This window comes from Bubalus kerabau, chromosome 2, assembly GCF_029407905.1.
Source record: "Bubalus kerabau isolate K-KA32 ecotype Philippines breed swamp buffalo chromosome 2, PCC_UOA_SB_1v2, whole genome shotgun sequence".
NCBI lineage: Eukaryota > Metazoa > Chordata > Mammalia > Artiodactyla > Bovidae > Bubalus > Bubalus kerabau.
In genome coordinates this window covers 185,985,486-186,006,454 of record NC_073625.1, presented here as the reverse complement: position 1 = coordinate 186,006,454, position 20,969 = coordinate 185,985,486, and positions in this window count along the sequence as shown.

The window sequence follows — 20,969 nt, the reverse complement described above, 5'->3', positions numbered from 1 at the left end:
AAAAATAAACTCAAAATGGATTAAAGATCTAAACGTAAGGCCAGAAACTATAAAACTCCTTGAGGAAAACATAGGCAAAACATTCTCTGACATAAACCATAGCAGGATCCTCTATGACCCACCTTCCAAAATATTGAAAATAAAAGCAAAAATAAACAAATGGGACCTAATTAAAATTAAAAACTTTTGCACAACAAAAGAAACGATAAGGAAGGTGAAAAGTCAGTCTTCAGAATGGGAGAAAATAATAACAAATGAAGCAATTAACAAAGAATTAATCTAAAAAATATACAAGCAACCCCTACAGCTCAATTCCAGAAAAATAAATGACCCAATCAAAAAATGGGCCAAAGAACTAAATAGACATTTCTCCAAAGAAGACATACAGATGGCTAACAAACACATGAAAAGATGCTCAACATCACTCATTATCAGAGAAATGCAAATCAAAACCACAATGAGGTACCATTTCACGCCAGTCAGAATGGCTGCTATCCAAAAGTTTACAAGCAATAGATGCTGGAGAGGGTGTGGAGAAAAGGGAACCCTCTTACACTGTTGGTGGGAATGCAAACTAGTACAGCCACTATGGAGAACAGTGTTGAGATTCCTTACAAAACTGGAAATAGAACTGCCTTATGACCCAACAATTCCACTGCTGGGCATACACACAGAGGAAACCAGAATTGAAAGAGACACGTATACCCCAATGTTCATTGCAGCACTGTTTATAATAGCCAGGACATGGAAGCAACCTAGTTGTCCATCAGCAGACGAACGGATAAGAAAGCAGTGGTACATGTACACAATGGAGTATTACTCAGCCATTAAAAAGAATGCATTTGAACCAGTTCTAATGAGGTGGATGAAACTGGAGCCTATTATACAGAGTGAAGTGAGCCAGAAAGAAAAACAGCAATACAGTATACTAATGCATGTATAGGGAATTTAGAAAGATGGTAATGATAACCCTGTATGCAAGACTGCAAAAGAGACAGAGATGTATAGAACAGTCTTTTGGACTCTGTGGGAGAGGGCGAGGGTGGGATGGTTTGGGAGAATGGCATTGAAACGTGTATATTATCATATGTGAAACAGATCGCCAGTCCAAGTTCAATGCATGATACAGGGTGCTTGGTGCTGGTGCACTGGGATGACCCAGAGGGATGGGATGGGGAGGGTTGTGGGAGGGGGGTTCAGGATGGGGAGCACGTGTATACCCGTGGCAGATTCATGTCAATTTATGACAAAACCAATACAATATTGTATAGTAATTAGCCTCCAAAAAAATAAATAAATAAAGTGAAAAAAATTAATAAATAAACCTAAGCAGATTCTGAAGTCTACAAACAGATGTTTGCTTTGCATCTTAAGGACCTTGCACCTTGCATCTTCCAAGTCAGGGAGGTGACAGAAAGGTGGGGTCACTGAGAGTCTGATCATTCTGATTCTGCAAGATGCTGGCTTTGGAAGTTGGCTCCTCCAGTATCCTCATCTGAACAGTGGGCAACAGGATGGAGGGTTATATCAGAGTCCCCAACACTTATGTCAGCATTGCCTTCAGAAGAATTTGCCTTCCTCTCAAGAAAGCCATTCTTTGGAGGTATGCACATCATTGTCAGAGACGCTGTCTACCTACCTTGAAACTATTTTGGGGGGTGTTGAAATCAACTTCACACTCAAATATTCTTTTACAATTGAGACTTATACATGTCCTGAGGTTTGCTCCTAGAGAGTCATTGTAGAGAATCTACTCCCGAGGGCCACTTGCAAGAGCAGACTTTCATTTCAAAAGTATAAACTCTGGAGCGTTGTCTTCACACATTGCTCATCCTTTGAGGAGGGCACAGAAGAAGATAAAAGTCATTCTCTTTCTCCTTCAGGAGCCCCAGTGGCAGAAGAGAGACCAACTCATCAGTAACTGTTCATTGCAAGAGTTGAATCTGGATGTGAATGAAGTTTAACAGACTGTGATGGGAGGATGAGGAAGAATCACTTCATTCTAAGTGGGGGGATGAGGAAGAACTTGTATCCAGTATATGTGAAGAACTTTCAGAACTCAGTAGAGGGCTTCCCTGGTGGCTCAGTGGTAAAGAATCCACCTGCTAATGCAGGGGACACAGGTTCTATCCCTAGTTTGGGAAGATTCTACATGCTGCAGAGCAAATAAGCCAGTGCACCACAACTACTGAGCCCACACTTTGGAGCCTGGGAGCCCCAACTACTGATCCCACTCACTGCAACTACTGAAGCCTGCATGCCTAGAGTCCATGCTCTGCAATAAGAAAAGCCAGCACAGTGAGAAACCCATGCACCACAACTAGAAGAGTAGCCCCTACTCTCTGCAATTAGAGAAAAGCCCATGCAGCAATGAAGACCCAGCACAGCCAAAAATAAATAAATATTTTTTAAAAAACTTAATAGAGAGTGTCTGTTACTACATGTGCTATGCTGTGCTAAGTCACTAAGTCACATCCGACTCTTTGCAACACCATGGACTGTAGTCCACCAGGCTCTGTCCATGGGGATTCTCCAGGCAAGAATACTGGAGTGGCTAGCCTATTCCTTCTCCAGGGGATCTTCCCAACCCAGGAATCAAACCAGAGTCTCCTGCCTTGCAGGTAGATTCTTTACCAGCTGAGCCACCAGGGAAAACTGTCAGTTACTGCATGTGTGATTTCTTTGGAAATGATGAAAATATTATACAGTTAGTGGTAATGGATGCAGAATTCCATGATATACTGGAAACTTCTGAATTGCATACAGTAAAAGGTGAAGTTTAAAAAAACAAAGAACTTTCAAAACTCAACAGTAAGAAAACAAACAACTGAACATAAATATGTACAAAAGACTTAAACAGTCACTTCCTGAAGAAGGTATATGGACAGCTAGTAAACTCATAACAGTCTCCCAATATCATTCACCATTGAGAGCCAAGACTCCATTGTTTAGACTTCATCATTGTTTTCCATCTTTTTTTTAACATTAGAAGGGGCTTCCCTGGTGGCCCAGATGATAAAGAATCTGCCTGCAATGCAGGAGACCCACATTCAATCTCTTGATCAAGAAGATCCCCTAGAGGAGACCATGGCACCCCACTCCAGTATTCTTACCTGGAGAATCCCATGGACAGAGGAGGCTTGTGGGCTACAGACTATGGTATCAAAAATAGTTGAACATGAATGAGGGACTAACACTTTAACATTAGACACTCCCTTTTCAAATGGAGTATGTGTGAACCTCCAATACCCCAAAACAAGCAGGATCAGAAGTTGTTCTGTAAGAGGTTACAGGGCCTCCAGCCCACTCAACACCCACTTCCTTCCTTCCATTGTCCCAGAGATCCCATCTTACACCCCTAGGATTTTGCCCAAGTGCTCAGGTTCTCTAGACCTGAACATAGGGACGTTTCCTTCCAATTCTAACCATCGTGTTGGTTAGGGAAGTGATGTACAGAACAGGGAGGGGGTTAAGGAATTGAGGGCACCACTTGCTTCCAAAGCTGTAAGCTGTAAGCTGCTTCCCCTCCAGCTCCTACCTTTCAAACACTTCTTCCCTTTAGCCCCTGGTGGGTGTGCAGGGGTGGGTCAAGGAAAACCAGTGTCAATCAGTGGTGTGCCAGCTCCCTTCCACGGAGTAGAAAAAAGTAAGATCATCTTTAGAGGTCCAGGACCAGCCCTGCCATCCATTACCCATGGTTTTTCAACTCTTCTTCATTTTTTTTTTTTTTTAATTTAAGAACATGCGTTTGATGTCTTTGTGGTTTGTGTATGCTAGGGCAGCATTTGCCCAAGTCTGTCCCCTGGGTATTAAAAATGTATTTAAACATATTTAAAACAGTGTCTGGAGTCTCAGGTACTAACAACTTTGGGAGATCTAGTCCATATGGTTCTTTAGTGTAGGCCTTCTCAGAGCCTGTATTATGAATGATCAGGAGGGGCGTGAGGATGACAGTCTTTTCCAAACATGTCCAATAATGTAACCTAGTGGCTCTAATGGTAAAGAATCTGTCTGCAATGCAGAAGACCCAGGTTCAATCCCTGGGTCGAGAAGATGCCTTGGAGAAGGGAAAAGCAACCCACTCAAGTATTCTTGCCTGGAGAATTTCATGGATAGAGCAGCCTGTTGAGCTACAGTCTGTAGGATCACAAAGAGTCAGACATGACTGAGCAACTAACACACACACACAGCCCACTTCTCAAAGAACATACTGTAGGACTGTTGTTTCAAGGTCCTCACTTTGGAGAATGATATTCTAAAGCAGAATAAATCAAAGGAAATGAATAATGGTGTGATATGTCTGTTATTTCTGCTATTACATGATATCCATTTGGTAACATGACATCTAAGTTCATGAACACAGATGAAAGGAAGCTTGTTGAGGCACTTGAGACATGAACTTGGTTTTTGACACTCATGCGTGGATGGCACTGTCCCCAAAGTCCACGGGGCAGAAAACAGTGGTTACTCTTGGAAACAGGGTTGTTGAGTATTATGTAAGCCAAGTGGGTGTGTAAGTTTTTCCCAAGTACTGGACCTTTCTCTCTGTGGAACCAGGAGAACATGCTTTTCTCAGCACTTTCTGCCTTGCCTCCCCACCCCTCCAGGGCAGCCAAGGACACATGGAGCTCCTGTATGTTTTGTCCTAGAAAAAAAGTAAGTGATAAAGTAGGAAGCTCCAGACCCACCCATTTGGATGAGACTCAATGGACTGGCTCCCTTTATAGAATGCCCAGGCATGAAAACACCAACTCAAGCCAAAATCATGCCACCAACAGACATCTGTGGGCAGGCTCCTCCAAGCCATAGTGTACCTCCCTCTGCCATGTCTCTTTAGAGATCTGGCATGCTGGGAAGGGCTGGGACCCTGGCTCCATCTCTCCATAAGGTTCTACCATCTCTCTGTTCTGTGACAATTGCCCAGGCTCTCAGAACTGTGAAGTAGGCACAGCAGGGGTGAGAGGCAGAAGGCAGACCAATACCTTTGAGAGCCTCTCCATCTGAGAGGGAAGGACCCATCAAAGCAGACGTCATTACAGAGCTCACAAGCTTCCCCACCAGCCAGCAGCACCTGCGACCTCCTTCCTGGATGTACAGCGTCATCATCCAGCCCAGCACCCCAGTGGGATGCCTGAGGCCCCTCCTCTCACCCCTCACAAAAGCCAATCCATTTTCCTTAAGCTGGTCATTTTCCCCCTTTTTAATTTTTTTTAATTTAATTTTAATTCATACTAGAATATAGTTGATTTGCGCTCTTGTGTTAGTTTCAGATGTACAGCAAAGTGAATAAGTTATACATATATCCATTCTTTTTCAGATTCTTTTACCATGTAGGTTATTACAGAGTAAAGTTCCCTGTTCTGTACAATAAGTCCTTATTAGTTATCTATTTTATAGTAGTATGTATATGTTAATGGGCTTCCCTGATGGCTCAGTTGATAAAGAATCCACCTGCAATGCAGGAGACCCAGTTTTGATCCCTGGATTGGGAAAATCCCTTGAAGAAGGAAATAGCAATCTACTCCAGTATTCTTGCCTGAAAAACCCCATGGACAGAGGGGCCTGCTAGGCTACAGTTCAGGGGTCACAAAGAGTTGGATATAATTTAATTCACTAAACCACCACCATCGTATGTTAATATCAAACTCCTAATTTATCCCTCACCCTCCTTTACCCTTGGTTAATTATGTTTGTTTTCTAAGTCTTGTGAGTCTGTTTCTGTTTTGTAAATAAATTCCTTTGTCATATTTTTGATTCAATATATAAGTGATATTATATGATATTTGTTTTTGTCTGACTTAGTCCACATACTATGATAACCTCCAGGTCCATCCATCTTGCTTACGCTCGTCTCTTGATTCCACCCCAGTCTAGGTCTGCACATCTCTAGCTGGTGTTTACAACCACTCAATGCTTGGCCTCCCCTTGAGCTCCACTGTTGGAAGAATCTTACCTAATTAATCAGGCCTTTGATTGAAAACAGTGCTTGCTTCCAGCCAGGTGCATGCCCACATTGAAAGACCATTGGTTTAAAAAAAAAGACCATTCTTAATTTGACCCCAACTGCCCAGCCATTGGAAAAGACCCTGATTCTGGGAGGGATTGGGGGCAGGAGGAGAAGGGGACAACAGAGGATGAGATGGCTGGATGGCATCACCGACTTGATGGACATGAGTTTGAGTGAACTCTGGGAGCTAGTGATGGACAGGGAGGCCTGGCATGCTGTGATTCATGGGGTCACAAAGAGTCGGACATGACTGAGCGACTGAACTGCCCAGCCAGTCTCAATACAAGCCAGGCACTGCCCAGCCCCTCTTACCAACCATGCTGACCACCTGCCACTGTGACATAATATTCTGGCATTCCTTATTACTTTCCTGCCCACTCTTCCCTTCCCTGGATCCCTAGAAAACTCCTATTTAGCCATCAAAACCCACATCAAATGCCCCCTGCTCTACTTGACTCAGAGTTAGTGATTTAAGCGTCCTGCCACATTTGTCCCTGCCTCTGCAGCACCACTTGCCACACTGCTCTGCTGAGGCTGCTGGCTCTTGGCTCACAGGTTTTTCACCTCATCACTTGGGAACAGAGACCTCATATCATTTCCTTTAAAGCCTCCAAAGCTCACATGGTGTTGCCAGGTAAGTATTAAATCATGCACCTGTAGACCCTAAGGATACCCCTGTGTGCCTTGCTGTGACCTACTCGAAGCACGCCGAGAGCATCATGCAGACCAAAGAGGAGGAAGAGGTAGCATCTCTTTGTTCTTGGTTTCTCATCCCTCATCACTGGATACAGCCAGTTATCAGTTATTCGGGCTAAAATATGGAAGATCCATGCTGAAAAGTAAAAAGTGTTGTTGGTAGAAGGGGCAGCACATTAGGACGTGTAGTAGGACTCCAGGCAGGTATACTTCAATAGGAGACTGGTGCTCAAGCCATGCCTGGCACTATGGGTGACGACAGCCTTGGCCATGGTGAAGTCCCTGGAGTGCCTGGAGCCACTGGGCTGGGACAGGAGAGGGAAGGGAGTGATGGGAGCCCAGCAGGGACATCTTGCTTCATCGTTTTGACTCTGGTCATGGTCCATATTTATGGAATGATGTCTTTGTTCATCTTGACACATACTTTAAGCCCTGGTCACACCAAAAAGACTTCTGGAAATTATTTGATCCTATGAACTATTTCTTTCTGCTCATCTGCTCATCTGCTCAAAAGCAATAAAATTGTACAATTAATATTTCAACTTTGCATCCTATTGGAAGCTGCATACAAACTAATCAGAACACCTTATGTCAGCCAAGTTCCACCTACAGAACTATAAATAGGGCATTTTCTTGTGTTCCTATCAATAGAATTACTGCCAGCCATAAAAGAACCTCTTTATGCAAGAAAGTGCAGTGCCATGCCATTAGTGAATAAAATTCTGGAATGAATTGAACCACTGGAATTAAATTAACAAATTTAGACAACTTAGAAAACTGTATAATCAATTTTATTTATTTAAACAAAGAGAGAGTAGAATTTGCAGTGGACAGGGACCATCTGTCATGGACAGAGACATTAAAGTAATTCAGCTGGGGCTCAAAATAGGAACGGTAACCAGTATTTTTCCACATATAAGGTTTTAATCTTAGAAAAAAATCATTAAAAAGGCACATCATTAATCTTCTTTTATAGTGTAAGAAAATGATTTAAGTGTTTGATACCTAGATTTTCCAGCCTCAAAAGGGAACACTATAAATTTCATGACATCTATATTTTTAGAGATAATAATAGCTGTTCTGAAATTGGTAAAAGTCCCCCATTGGTGAAAGAAGTTGCTATTTGATAATTTACAGAGCCAGTTCCTCCTGGTAGAGTTCCACAGGACGAACAAGGACAGAACCATCCTTCTCACAGTCTTTGCACTTGACCTTCCTCAGGAGCTCCTGAAAACATTGGAAGCAAGAACATCTTTGTCAGACATCCTCAGCCATCACCTTCAACTCCCACAAACAACAAGGCCATGTTATAGAACCTCAGAAGACCCTCCATCAGGTGTAAACCACCACCTCTTTCCTCCTGGGAGTGTAATAATAATGGAGGAGAGATGGGGTCGCTCTAGGAGCTAAATGTGTCTTCATACAGGAGCCAGGGGGCCTGACACCCTCCTGAGCTCTCTTTGGGGCTGGCTTGATGCTCTCTAAAGGGAAGAACTTTCCCAGATGCTCTACCAGGTTGTCAGAAGCCAAGGTCTTAGGTCAGGAGTGTTCACCCTTCTCAGGGCTTTCCTGTAGCCAGAAAGAAGCTGAGCATCCAGGATAGAGAGATCCTGGACACAGTAAGGCCGAAGGACTCTATGTCTGAGATAGCACTTCTGCTTAAGACTCACATCAAAGCTTCCTGTTGCCCGGTACAATAATGAAGCAAAGGGTGAAAAACATGAACCAAAAGAAATGTACATTAAAAAGTAAAGACAACAGGACTTCCATGGTGGTCTAGTGGTTAAGAATTCCCCCGCCAATTCAGGGGACATGAGTTTGATCCCTGGTCCGGTAAGATTCCATATGTTTGCTGTTGTTGTTGTTTAGTCGGTAAGTCATGTTCGACTCTTTTGCGACCTCACAGACTGTAGCCCTCCAGGCTCCTCCGTCCATGGATTTTCCAGGCAAGAATGCTGAAGTGGATTGTCATTCCCTTCTCCAGGGGATCTTCCTGGCTCAGGAATCGAACACACATCTCTTGCGTTGGCAGGTGGACTCTTTACCACTGCTGCTGCTGCTGCTGCTGCTGCTGCGTTGCTTTAGTCGTGTCCGACTCTGTGCGACCCCATAGACGGCAGCCCACCAGGCTTCCTGTCCCTGGGATTCTCCAGGCAAGAACACTGGAGTGGGTTGCCATTTCCTTCTCCAATGCATGAAAGTGAAAAGTGAAAGTGAAGTAGCTCAGTCGTGTCCAACTCTAGCGACCCCATGGACTGCAGCCTACCAGGCTCCTCCGTCCATGGGATTTTCTAGGCAAAAGTACTGGAGTAGGGTGCCATTGCCTTCTCTGCTTTACCACTGAGCCACCTACAAAGCCTGTAGATTCCACATGTCTTGGGCAACTAAGCACGTGTGCAACAACTAATGAGCCTGCACTCAAGAGCTCATGCTCCACAACAAGAGACGTCAAGCAGAGTACCTCCTCCTTCTTATATCCCAAAATCTTGCCATCGGTTTAATCACCGCTTAACTCTGACTCTGGAGGTTATCCATCCTTACCCTTACAATCAGTTATGATATTAATCATGGGCTCAGTCCACAGTGTGAACTCCTCCTTCCTCTCTCTTCCCTTGATTGTCCCAAAGCTCACCTTTCCCTTGGTCACCAGTAGAACCCTTTCTGGTCCTCTGTTCCTTTGGCTTGGGCCAGTCCCCCAGCAGTCTCCATCAAGGGACCTAGGTTTGTTTATTTTGCTTTGCTTTGCTTTAGTGAGGGAAGTCTTAAAATGCTATGTGGAAGGCTAAACATCAGAAATCTTTTTTTTAATTTCATTTTTAATTTTTTTATTGAAATCTACTTGATTTACAATATATATTAGACTGAGATGTGCATGCATGCATGTTCAGTCATGTCCAACTCTTTTGCAACTCCATGGACTGTACCCTGCTAGGCTCCTCTGTTCATGGCATTCTCCAGGCAAGAATGCTGGAGTGGGTTGCCATATCCTCCTCCAGGGGATCTTCTCAACACAGAGATGGAACCTGCATATTGACATATCATACAGAACAAGACCTATAGTCAATGTTTTATAATAATTTTAAAAGGTGTATAACCTATAAAAATTTTGAAAACTAGATTCAGGTGTACAATATAGTTATTAAAATTTTTATAGGTTATACACCATTTAAAGTTATTATAAAATACTGGCAATATTCCCTGTGCTGCATGAAATGTCCCTGTAGCTTATCTGTTTTCTACACAGTGATATGTACCTTTAAATCCCATACCCCTATCTTGCCCCTCCCCACTTCCCTCTCCCCACTGGTAACCATTAGTTTCTTCTCTATATTCCTGAGTCTGTTTTGTTTCGTTCACTAGTTTGTTGTATTTTTTAGATTCCACTTATAAGTGATAACATGCAGTGTTTGTCTTTGCCTGAGTTATTTCACTAAATGTAATACCCTCCAGGTCCATCAAGAAGTTCTCTTGAAGAATCAGAATTCTTACCTGTAATAATGGGATTCATATAACCATAAGTTTTCATGAGGATTCAATGTCAAGGTAAAGGTGAAAAAGTTTTTAGGAAACGAAAACATATATGCATAAAATTCTCATTTCAGTCCCCTTATGAAAAAGGAAATTTAAAAGAAGAAAGAAAAGCATTGCTCTGATTACTATGTCTGGGTTGGACCAACCTCTGCAAAGCCCCAGAGTGAGCATCCGGTCCCACACCAGCCACACAGTCAGTGCACAGAGCAGGAGAAAGGCTCACTGGTGCGTGCATGTGGCTGCCGTGACAGAGAGACCCAGCCAAGCCTGCTTCCTGGGGACTGTGGCTTCCTGTTTCCAATATGCATTGATTTAGTCCGCTTGGCAAATGTTGCTGGGTCCTGACTGTGTGTAGCCTGCAAGCTCCATGAGGACAGGGCTCAGGCTTGATATACACATCACTGTATCTGCCCACCTGAGACGCATCTGCCCAACACAACATAGTCCCTCAATAATATCTGATTGACAGACTGTCAGCCACTAGGCTAAGGACACTATATGACCCCATGGACTGTAGCCTGCCAGGCTCCTCTGTCCATGGGATTCTCCCAGCAAGAATACCGGAGTGGGTTGCCATTTCCTTCTCCATGGGTTCTTCCCGACCCAGGGATCGAACCCAGGTCTCCTGCATTGCAGGCAGACTCTTTACTATCTGAGCCACCAGAGAAGCTCAGGGACAGGGGCACCAGTCATTAAAAGTCAGAGGGGGCAAGGAGTGGCCATTAAACAAGCATGTGACCATGTGTACTGGACCAAGCCAGGAGCCGAGTTCTGTGACACAAAGATGACGATGTGAATGACTCTGCTCCGCCAGTGGGATGCGGGAAGTGCCGCTGAGAGGAACGGCCAGGAAAACTGGACTTTCCCCACCCTTTCCCACCCCCCACCTCAGGATATACACTTCATACAAAGTGGAGAAATAGGGGAAATGTGTTCCTGGCAGCAGTGGAAGCACCAGCAAAGGCCCACACATGCGGAAATGGATAGTATATGGTTTTCTTTTGAGGCTAAAACAAATCGCTACAATCTCAGGGTCTTCCTATTACATGCATTTATTATCCTGCAGATCAGAAGTCCAGTGGGTTCATCCAGTTTCTTTGCTTTGAGTCTCTCGAGGCCAGAATCTAAGTGGAGCCAGAACTGAGCCCTGGCTCATGGGGGTGAATCCACGTTCAGGCTTGCTCAGGCTGTTGGCAGAATCAGTTAGAGGTGTGAAGTCCTTGTTTCTGACCAAAGTTAACATCAGCATACTAAGCAGAGAGAGTAGAAAGTCTTCAATTTCTTTGATATTTACTTCTTGCCTTCCTTTTGACCTAGTCTTCTTTTCCTGGTGTGGCAATTTTATGGCTTGAATCTTAAAGGAAAACTTGGAAGTAACTTTTATTGAGAATTAATGTATACTAGGCACTGGGTTTCAAACATATGTAAAGAAGATCTTCCCACTTTACAGCAATAGTTGGTAAGTAAACACTTATAAAGTAGATATTGTTTCATTTCAACTGGTTCCAATGAGCTGAAGGGATCTGAGATATCAGAACCCAATGGGCTTAATTGAAAATGAACAGTGGGACTTCTTTTGACCACCTGTGTACAGAGCTATGGGGCTTCCCAGGTGGCACTAGTAAAAGAAACTGCCTGCCAATGCAGGAGGCATAAGAGACTCGGCTTCGACCCTAAGTTGGAAAGATCCCCTGGAGGAGGGTATGGCAACCCACTCTAATATTCTTGCCTGGAGAATCCCATGGACACAGAGTCCAGTGGGCTATAGTTCATGGCGCTGCAAAGAGTTGGACATGACTGAAGTGACTTAGCACAAACGCACATACAGAGCTATGGTGTCTTTTCAGCCTTTCCAGAAGACAAGATTCATTAGCATAATCACCATGATCTTCCCCTTCCTGGCATTAAAAAACCTTGGAATTTTCCCTTCAAGCAACTATTTGTATTGGCTGCTGCTGCTGCTAAGTCGCTTCAGTCGTGTCCGACTCTGTGCGACCCCATAGACGGCAGCCCACCAGGCTCCCCCGTCCCTAGGATTCTCCAGGCAAGAACACTGGAGTGGGTTGCCATTTCCTTCTCCAGTGCATGAAGGTGAAAAGAGAAAGTGAAGTCACTCAGTCATGTCTGACTCTTAGCGACCCCATGGACTGCAGCCTGCCAGGCTCCTCCATCCATGGGATTTTCCAGATGTATTGGCTAGGGTTCTCTAAAGGAACAGAATCAGTAGGAAGTGGACAGAGAGAAACAGAAAGAAATAAATTTTCAAGGAATTGTTTCCCACAGTTGTGAAAACTGGAAGTCCAAAATCTGGAAGATGGGCTGGCAGTTCGTTAACTGATTAAATGAGGCCCACCCACATTAGGAAGGGAAATCAGCCTCACTCAGAGTCTACTGATTTAAAAGTTAATCCCATATAAAAATACCTTCACAGTTACAGTTGAGTTTTGAGAATTCTTTATACATGTGTATGTATATGTGTATAACTTACTAGTGTGCTCAGTGCTCAGTCATGTCTGACTCTTTGCCATCCCCTGGACTGTAGCCTGCCAGGCTCTTCTGTCCACAGAATTTTCCAGGCACGAATACTGGAGTGGGTTTCCATTTCCTTTTCCAGGGGATCTTCCCAACCCAGGGATTGAACTGGCATCTCCTGTGTCAGTTGAATTGGCAGGCGTATTCTTTATCATTGTGCCAACTAATTTACTAGCATTTTTGTTTTATATACACTAGTCCTTTGTCAGATGTCTGGTTTGAAAATATTCTCTCCCTGTCTGTAGTTTGTCTTTTCATCCTCTTAACAGGGTCTGTAATGGAGCTGAAGTTTTCCATTTCAATGAAGTCCAGTCTATCAAGTCTTCCTCTTAGGGATTCTGCTTTTGATGCAGTCTAAGAACTCTTTGCCTTGGCCCAGATCCCAAAGGCTCTCTCCTATATTTCTTTCTAAAAGTTGTATACTTTTACATGTAAGTACAGGATCCCTTTTGAGTTCATTTTTTTATAATGTGGGAAACGTTTGAAGAATTACTTTTCTGCCTATGAATGTACAATTGTCCCTGAACCATTTCCTGAAAAAGGCTACCTTTCTTCCATTGAATTGCTTTGCCTTTGGGCAGAGCAGTCAGGCTTAACTTGTGTGAGTCTATTTCCAGGTTCTGTTCTGTACAATTTATCTGTGGGTCCCCACCTCTGCCAGTACCATGTAGTAGCTATATAATAAATCTTGAAATGGGGTAGACTGTCTCTTTCCACTTTTTTTTTTTTCCCAAAATTGTCTTAGATATTCTGGGTCTTTTGCCTTTTCATATAAATTTTAGAATAATCTAAATTATTTTTTACATACACTTTTAGCTTTGTTTAGTTTCTTACGGTGGAAGCTTAAATTATTGAACTGAGAACTCTTTATTCCTATTAAAAGCATTAAATTTTGTACTATGTAATTCCAGAGAAGTTCCTCTATGCTGTGTTAGCTGGATTTCACCAGTTTTGATAGATCATATTTTCCTTTTCTCTCAGCTCTAAATATGCTCTAATTTCCCTTGTCACTTCAGTAAATCCTATAGATTACTTATAATTTCCAAGTATTTGGGAGTTTTCCAGATATCTTTTTATTATTGATTTGTAGTCTATTTCTATTATGAAGAGAGGACATACTTTTAATTATTTCAATTCTTTTAAATGTATTAAGGTTTGTTCTGTCCCTTAGAATGTGGTGTATCTTGGTCAGTGTTCTGTGTGCATTTGAAAACAGTGTGTATTTTGGTGGAATGTTCTATAAATTATGCCTAATTGGTTCACAGTGTTATGCAGGTCCTCTATATCCTTGCTGATTCATTTGTCCTATCAATTACTGAGAAAGGAATGTTGAAGTGTCCAAGTACAACTATGGATTTATCTACTTATACTTTTAATTCTTTTCAATTTTGCTTCATGTATTTCAGGTTTAGATGTATACACATTTGTTCTTGCTGTTCAGTAGCTCATGTCTGACCTGAGTACTACACAGTACTTACTACACAGTAGTAGTGTCTGACTCTGAAACCCCGTGGACTGCAGCATCCAACCAGCTCATCCTCTGTTGTCCTCTTCTCCTCCTGCCTTAAATCTTTCCCAGCACCAGGGTCTATTACAACAAGTTGGCTCTTTGTAGCAGGTGGCCAAATACGCATTCAGTTCAGTTCAGTTCAGTCACTCAGTCATGTCCGACTCTTTGCGACCCCATGAATTGCAGCACGCCAGGCCTCTCTGTCCATTACCAACTCCTGGAGTTCACTCAAACTCACGTCCATCAAGTCAGTGATGCCATCCAGCCATCTCATCCTCTGTCGTCCCCTTCTCCTCCTGCCCCCCAATCCCTCCCAGCATCAGAGTCTTTTCCAATGAGTCAACTCTTCGCATCAGGTGGCCAAAGTATTGGAGTTTTAGCTTTAGCATCAGTCCTTGCAAAGAACACCCAGGACTGATCTCCTTTAGAATAGACTAGTTGGATCTCGTTGCAGTCCAAGGGACTTTCAAGAGTCTTCTCCAACACCACAGTTCAAAAGCATCAATTCTTCGGCACTCAGCTTTCTTCACAGTCCAACTCTCACAGCCATACATGACCACAGGAAAAACCATAGCCTTGACTAGACGAACCTTTGTTGGCAAAGTAATGTCTCTGCTTTTGAATATGCTATCTAGGTTGGTCATAACTTTCCTTCCAAGGAGTAAGCGTCTTTTAATTTCATGGCTGCAGTCACCATCTGCAGTGATTTTGGAGCCCCCAAAAATAAAGTCTGACACTGTTTCCACTGTTTCCCCATCTATTTCCCATGAAGTGATGGGACCAGATGCCATGATCTTCGTTTTCTGAATGTTGAGCTTTAAGCCAACTTTTTCACTCTCCACTTTCACTTTCATCAAGAGGCTTTCTAGTTCCTCTTCACTTTCTGCCATAAGGGTGGTTGTTATTATTCTTGGTGATTGACCATTTATCAGTGTGCATGTGTGTGTGTTCTCTCATTGAGTCAGTCCGACCCTTTGCAACCCCAAGGACTATAGCACACCAGGCTCCTCTGTCCATGGAGTTCTCCTGGCAAGAATACTGAAGTGGGTTTCCATTTCCTTCTCCATTATCAATGTATAATGCCCCTCTTTATCCCTGGTAAGCTTCTTTGCTCTAAAGTCTACTTTGTGTGATATTAGTACATCCATTCCAGATTTCTATTGCTTAGAATTCTTATGATATATCTTTTTCATCTTTTTAACCTATGTCATTATATTTAAAAATTGGTTTTCTAAGACAGATATCATATGATATCACTTACATGTAGAATCTAAAATATGGTGCAAACGAACTTATCTACTAAATAGAAGCAGACTTACAGACATAGAGAACAGACTGGTAGTTGCCAAGGGGATGTGGGGGTGGGGACAGGATGGACTGAGAGGTTGGGATTAGCAGGTGCAAGCTATTCTATATAAAATGGATAAACAACAAAGTCCTTCTGTATAGCACAGGGAAATATATTCAATATCCCATGATAAATCATAATGGAAAAGAATATGAAAAAGAATTATGTATATGTATATAACTGAATTTTTGCTGTACAGCAGAAATTAACACAACTTTATAAATCAACAATAGTTCAATTTTTTTTTAATTGGCTTTTTGTGGCTAACATAGAGTTAGGTTTTATTAGCCAATCAGACATCTCTAACTTTTAACTGGTATTTTTAGATCATTTACATTTCATATAATTATTAATATGTTTAGATGTCATTTTATTAAGTATTTTTTAATCCCTTTGTTCATTACTCCAGTTTTTCCCCTTCTTGTCTTTTTCTGGATTATTTCAACCATTTTTAGTTTCCATTTCACTTTATCTATAGGCTTTTTGGCTATATTTTATATATATATAATATTTTTTGGTTGCTCCAAGGATTATAATATGAAATATATATATTACATATATATTCTAATATATATTCTGAATGTTTTTTATTTCAGATAACAAATCTTTCCAGTTCTAAAGTTTTCATATTACTTTTTGTACTTTCTATTTCTCTACTGAGAATTTCTAACTTTCCATTCATTCAAAGATTGTTTATCTGGCTTTGTCTGATAATTCCAACATTTGGATAATCTTGGACTTGGCCTCTGTTGATAGTGTTTTCCCTTGAGAATTGTTCACATTTTCCTGGTTCTTGCTATGTTGAGTAAATATGCAATACATCCTGGACGGTTTGAATATTCTCTTTTGAGACTCTAGGTTATGTTAAAATCTGGAGATGGCTTTCAAAGTCAGAATCATCTCTACTTTCTCCAGCTTCTGGTGACTCTTTTCCTATTTTTTTGTTTAGAAAAAATTAATTTCTGAAAGAGTTTTAGTTGCTGGCGTTGCTGCTCTATAGAGTGGGAGTCCTACTCAGGACAAAGCAGTGAGAAAACGGAGAGAGGAAAAAGTAACTCTTTGGAACATAAGAGCTTCTTTCTCCAATTACTCCTGCCTGCCAGAAAGATGGGGTTTCTCTCTCAGCTTAAGCTGCCCATGTGATCCTCAGACAGTTCTGTGCTAGGGCCGTTACCTGGGAAATGGGCAAGCAGGGGAGGCATATAGGGAGGCCTCTGCAAACCACACTCAGCTTTGAAGGAAGCTCTTTTCTGGGCACTCCGGCCAGGAAAAAAAAAAAAAAGCGGGGAAGGGGTTATCTTCAGTCTTTTGCTATTCACACGCCGTGCACAACCAGGACAACCCACAGGTCAGAGTGGAATGATGAAAAGATAAAATAATAATAATAAGGAAAACTCACCTTACATGAGTCACTTCCTCAAGCTCTGACCCCTCTCTGAATCTGCCTGCTAGCTTTACTTTTGAAAGTCATTAGGTCATTGCCATCTGTGTTTTGTCTAGAGATTTTTGCTTTGATCTGTGGTACAGAAAATCTTATTCCATGTTCCAGCTCCAAAGCAGATATCTAAGGCCATTTTATTTTATTTATAAACAGAGTTCTGGTATAAATCTGGTGGGAAAAAAAAAATGTAAAACTTTTAAAATGTATTACTATTCAAAAAATAGATTTCTGTTGTTTTTTAGATATTTATTTGTTTTTTTGGCTGGACTGGATCTTAGCTGTAGCACGCAAGATCTTTAGTTGCCTCACGCAGGATCTAGTTCCCTGACCAAGGATCAAACCCAGGCCACCTGCATTGGGGAGTGTAGAGTCTTAGCCACTGGACCACCAGGGAAGTTCCTTAGGCCATTTTAGATAAAGCAGTACAAATCCTTCCTTAGTAAGAATTAAGATTCTTGATAATTTTTATGTTAGCTTCTGTGGTGTTCGGAGAAGGCAATGGCACCCCACTCCAGTACTCTTGCTTGGAAAATCCCATGGATGGAGGAGCCTGGAAGGCTGCAGTCCATGGGGTCGCTGAGGGTCGGACATGACTGAGCAACTTCACTTTCACTTTTCACTTTCACGCATTGGAGAAGGAAACGGCAACCCACTCCAGTGTTCTTGCCTGGAGAATCCCAGGGACGGGGGAGCCTCATGGGACGCCGTCTATGGGGTCGCACAGAGTCGGACACGACTGAAGCGACTCAGCAGCAGCAGCTGTGGTGTTCATTTTAAACGCCATATTTTCACTTTTTCTCATAAGGATGTCACGAGAAAAACTATTTCCTGTTCTGTGACCAGTCTCTTCTGACATCTCATTTTAATATTGTTTCCCCAAATTCAGGCCCCAAATTTAGAAATATGAAGCTATTAAGACATCCTTGACCCATAAAATATCTTTTGAGTTTCCTGGACAGCCACTAAGTAAACATGAATGTTGACCCTTTCACCCTGTAAAACAAGAAATAACAAAAATAACTGAGTTTGTTTGGTGTCCTCCAGATTTTAATTCATTCAAAACTTTCATGAGAACTGTTTATTAAACCTGGTACATAAGAAAAACCTACAAAATTAAAAAAATATTTGGCTTCCCAAGCTTGTGTTTTTGAATGCTATGTTTTAAGCCAGCTTTTTCACTCTCGTCTTTCACTTTCAACAAGAGGCTCATTAGTTCCTCTTCACTTTCTCTCATAAGGGTGGTGTCATTTGCATATCTGAGGTTATTGATATTTCTCCCTGCAATCTTGATTCCACTTTGTATTCATCCAGCCTGGCATTTAACATGATGTACTCTGTATATAAGTTAAATAAGCAGGGTGACAATATACAGCCTTGACGTACTCCTATCCCAATTTGGAACCAGTCTGTTGTTCCATGTCCAGTTCTAACTGTTGCTTCTTGACCTGCATACAGATTTCTCAGGAGGCAGGTCATGTGGTCTGGTATTTCCATCTCTTTAAGAATTTTCCAGTTTATTGTGATCCATACAGTCAAAGGCTTTGGCATAGTCAATAAAGCAGAAGTAGATGTTTTTTTTGGAACTCTTTTGCTTTTTTGACAACCCAACAGATATTGGCAATTTAATCTCTGGTTCTTCTGAATTTTCTAAATCCAGCTTGAACATCTGGAAGTTCACGGTTCACATACTGTAGAGGCTTCACTTGGAGAATTTTGAGCATTACTTTGCTAGCGTGTAAATGAGTGCAATGGGCAGTAGTTTGAACATTTTTTGGCATTGCCTTTCTTTGGGATTGGAATGAAACTGACCTTTTCCAGTCCTATGGCCAAATTTACTGGCATATTGAGTACAGCACTTTCACAGCATCATCTTTCAGGATTTGAAATAGCTCAACTGGAATTCCATCACCTCCACTAGCTTTGTTTGTAGTGATGCTTTCTAAGGCCCACTTGACTTCCCATTCCAGAATGTCTGGCTCTAGGTGAGTGATCACAACATCATGGTTATCTGGGTCGTGAAGATCTTTTTTGTACAGTTCTTCTGTGTATTCTTGCCACCTCTTCTTAATATCTTCTGCTTCTGTTAGGTCCATACCATTTTTGTCCTTTATTGTGCCCATCTTTACATGAAAATTCCCTTGGTATCTCTAATTTCTTGAAGAGATCTCTAGTCTTTCCCATTCCATTGTTTTCCTCTATTTCTTTGCATTGATCACTGAGGAAGGCTTCCTTATCTCACCTTGCTATGCTTTGTAACTCTGCATTCAAATGGGTATATCTTTCCTTTTCCCCTTTACCTTTCACTTCTCTTCTTTCTCAGCTATTTGTAAGGCCTCCTCAGACAAACTTTTTGCATTTTTGCATTTCTTTTTCTTGGGGATGGTCTTGATCACTGCCTCCTCAACCAATGTCACAAACCTCCATCCATAGTTCTTCAGGCACTCTGTCCATCAGATCTAATTCCTTGAATCTATTTGTCACTTCCACTGTATAATCATAAGGGATTCGATTTATATCATACCCAAATAGTCCAGTGGTTTTCCCTAATTTCTTCAATTTAAGTCTGAATTTGGCAATAAGGAATTCATGATCTGAGCCTCAGTCAGCTCCCAGTCTTGTTTTTGCCAACTGGAAAAACAGCCCTAATATTTATTGATTTATAAGGAAATCAACCCTAAATATTGGAAGGACTGATGCTGAAGCTGAATTTTCAGTACTTTGGCCACCTGATGTAAAGAGCTGACTCACTGGAAAAGAACATGATGCTGGGAAAGATTGAAGGCAGAAGGAGAAGGGGGCAACAGAGGGTGAAATGGTTGGATGGCATCACCAATTCAATGGACATGAGTTTGAGCAAGTTCCAGGAGACAGTGAAGGACAAAGAGGCCTGGCATGGTGTAGTCCATGGGGTCACAAAGAGTCAGACATGACTGAGCAAGTGAACAACAACAGCAAAAGCTTGTTTTTATAGAAGTAATTTGTTGTTAATGTGAGCCATGTGTTAGTGATTACATACTTTTCAGGTTGAAAAGTAGGATATTCATGTTTGTGTTCAAAAACTGACATAACTGTCTACCAGTTGATTTATTTAAAAAATATTTTGTTTCTACCTACATTTTAATAACCTTTTCAGTTGCAGATAATCGTAATACATTTTCTGTTTTAGAATAAAGTGCTGGAAATCTGTCAATACCCTCACTATCTATAATAGGTTCTTACCCTAAGGTAATTATTGAGAATACCCTTATAAATTTATATACATACATATTATGCCTTAAAGAATAGTATCTTCTTTTGCTCTGATATTATCCAGATCAGATCAGTCACTCAGTCGTGTCCGATTCTTTGCGACCCCATGAATCGCAGCACGTCAGGCCTCCCTGTGCATCACCAACTCCTGGAGTGCACTGAGACTCACGTCCATCGAGTCAGCGATGCCATCCAGCCATCTCATCCTCTGTCATCCCCTTCTCTTCCTGCGCCCAATCCCTCCCAGCATCAGAGTCTTTTTCAATGAGTCAACTCTTCGCATGAGGTGGCCAAAGTACTGCAGTTTCAGCTTTAGCATCATTCCTTCCAAAGCAATCCCAGGGCTGATCTCCTTCAGAATGGACTGGTTGGATCTCCTTGCAGTCCAAGGGACTCTCAAGAGTCTTCTCCAACACCACAATTCAAAAGCATCAATTCTTCGGCACTCAGCCTTCTTCACAGTCCAACTCTCACATCCATACATGACCACTGGAAAAACCATAGCCTCGACTAGGAGGACCTTTGTTGGCAAAGTAATGTCTCTGCTTTTGAATATGCTATCTAGGTTGGTCATAACTTTCCTTCCAAGGAGTAAGCGTCTTTTAATTTCATGGCTGCAGTCACCATCTGCAGTGATTTTGGAGCCCCCAAAAAT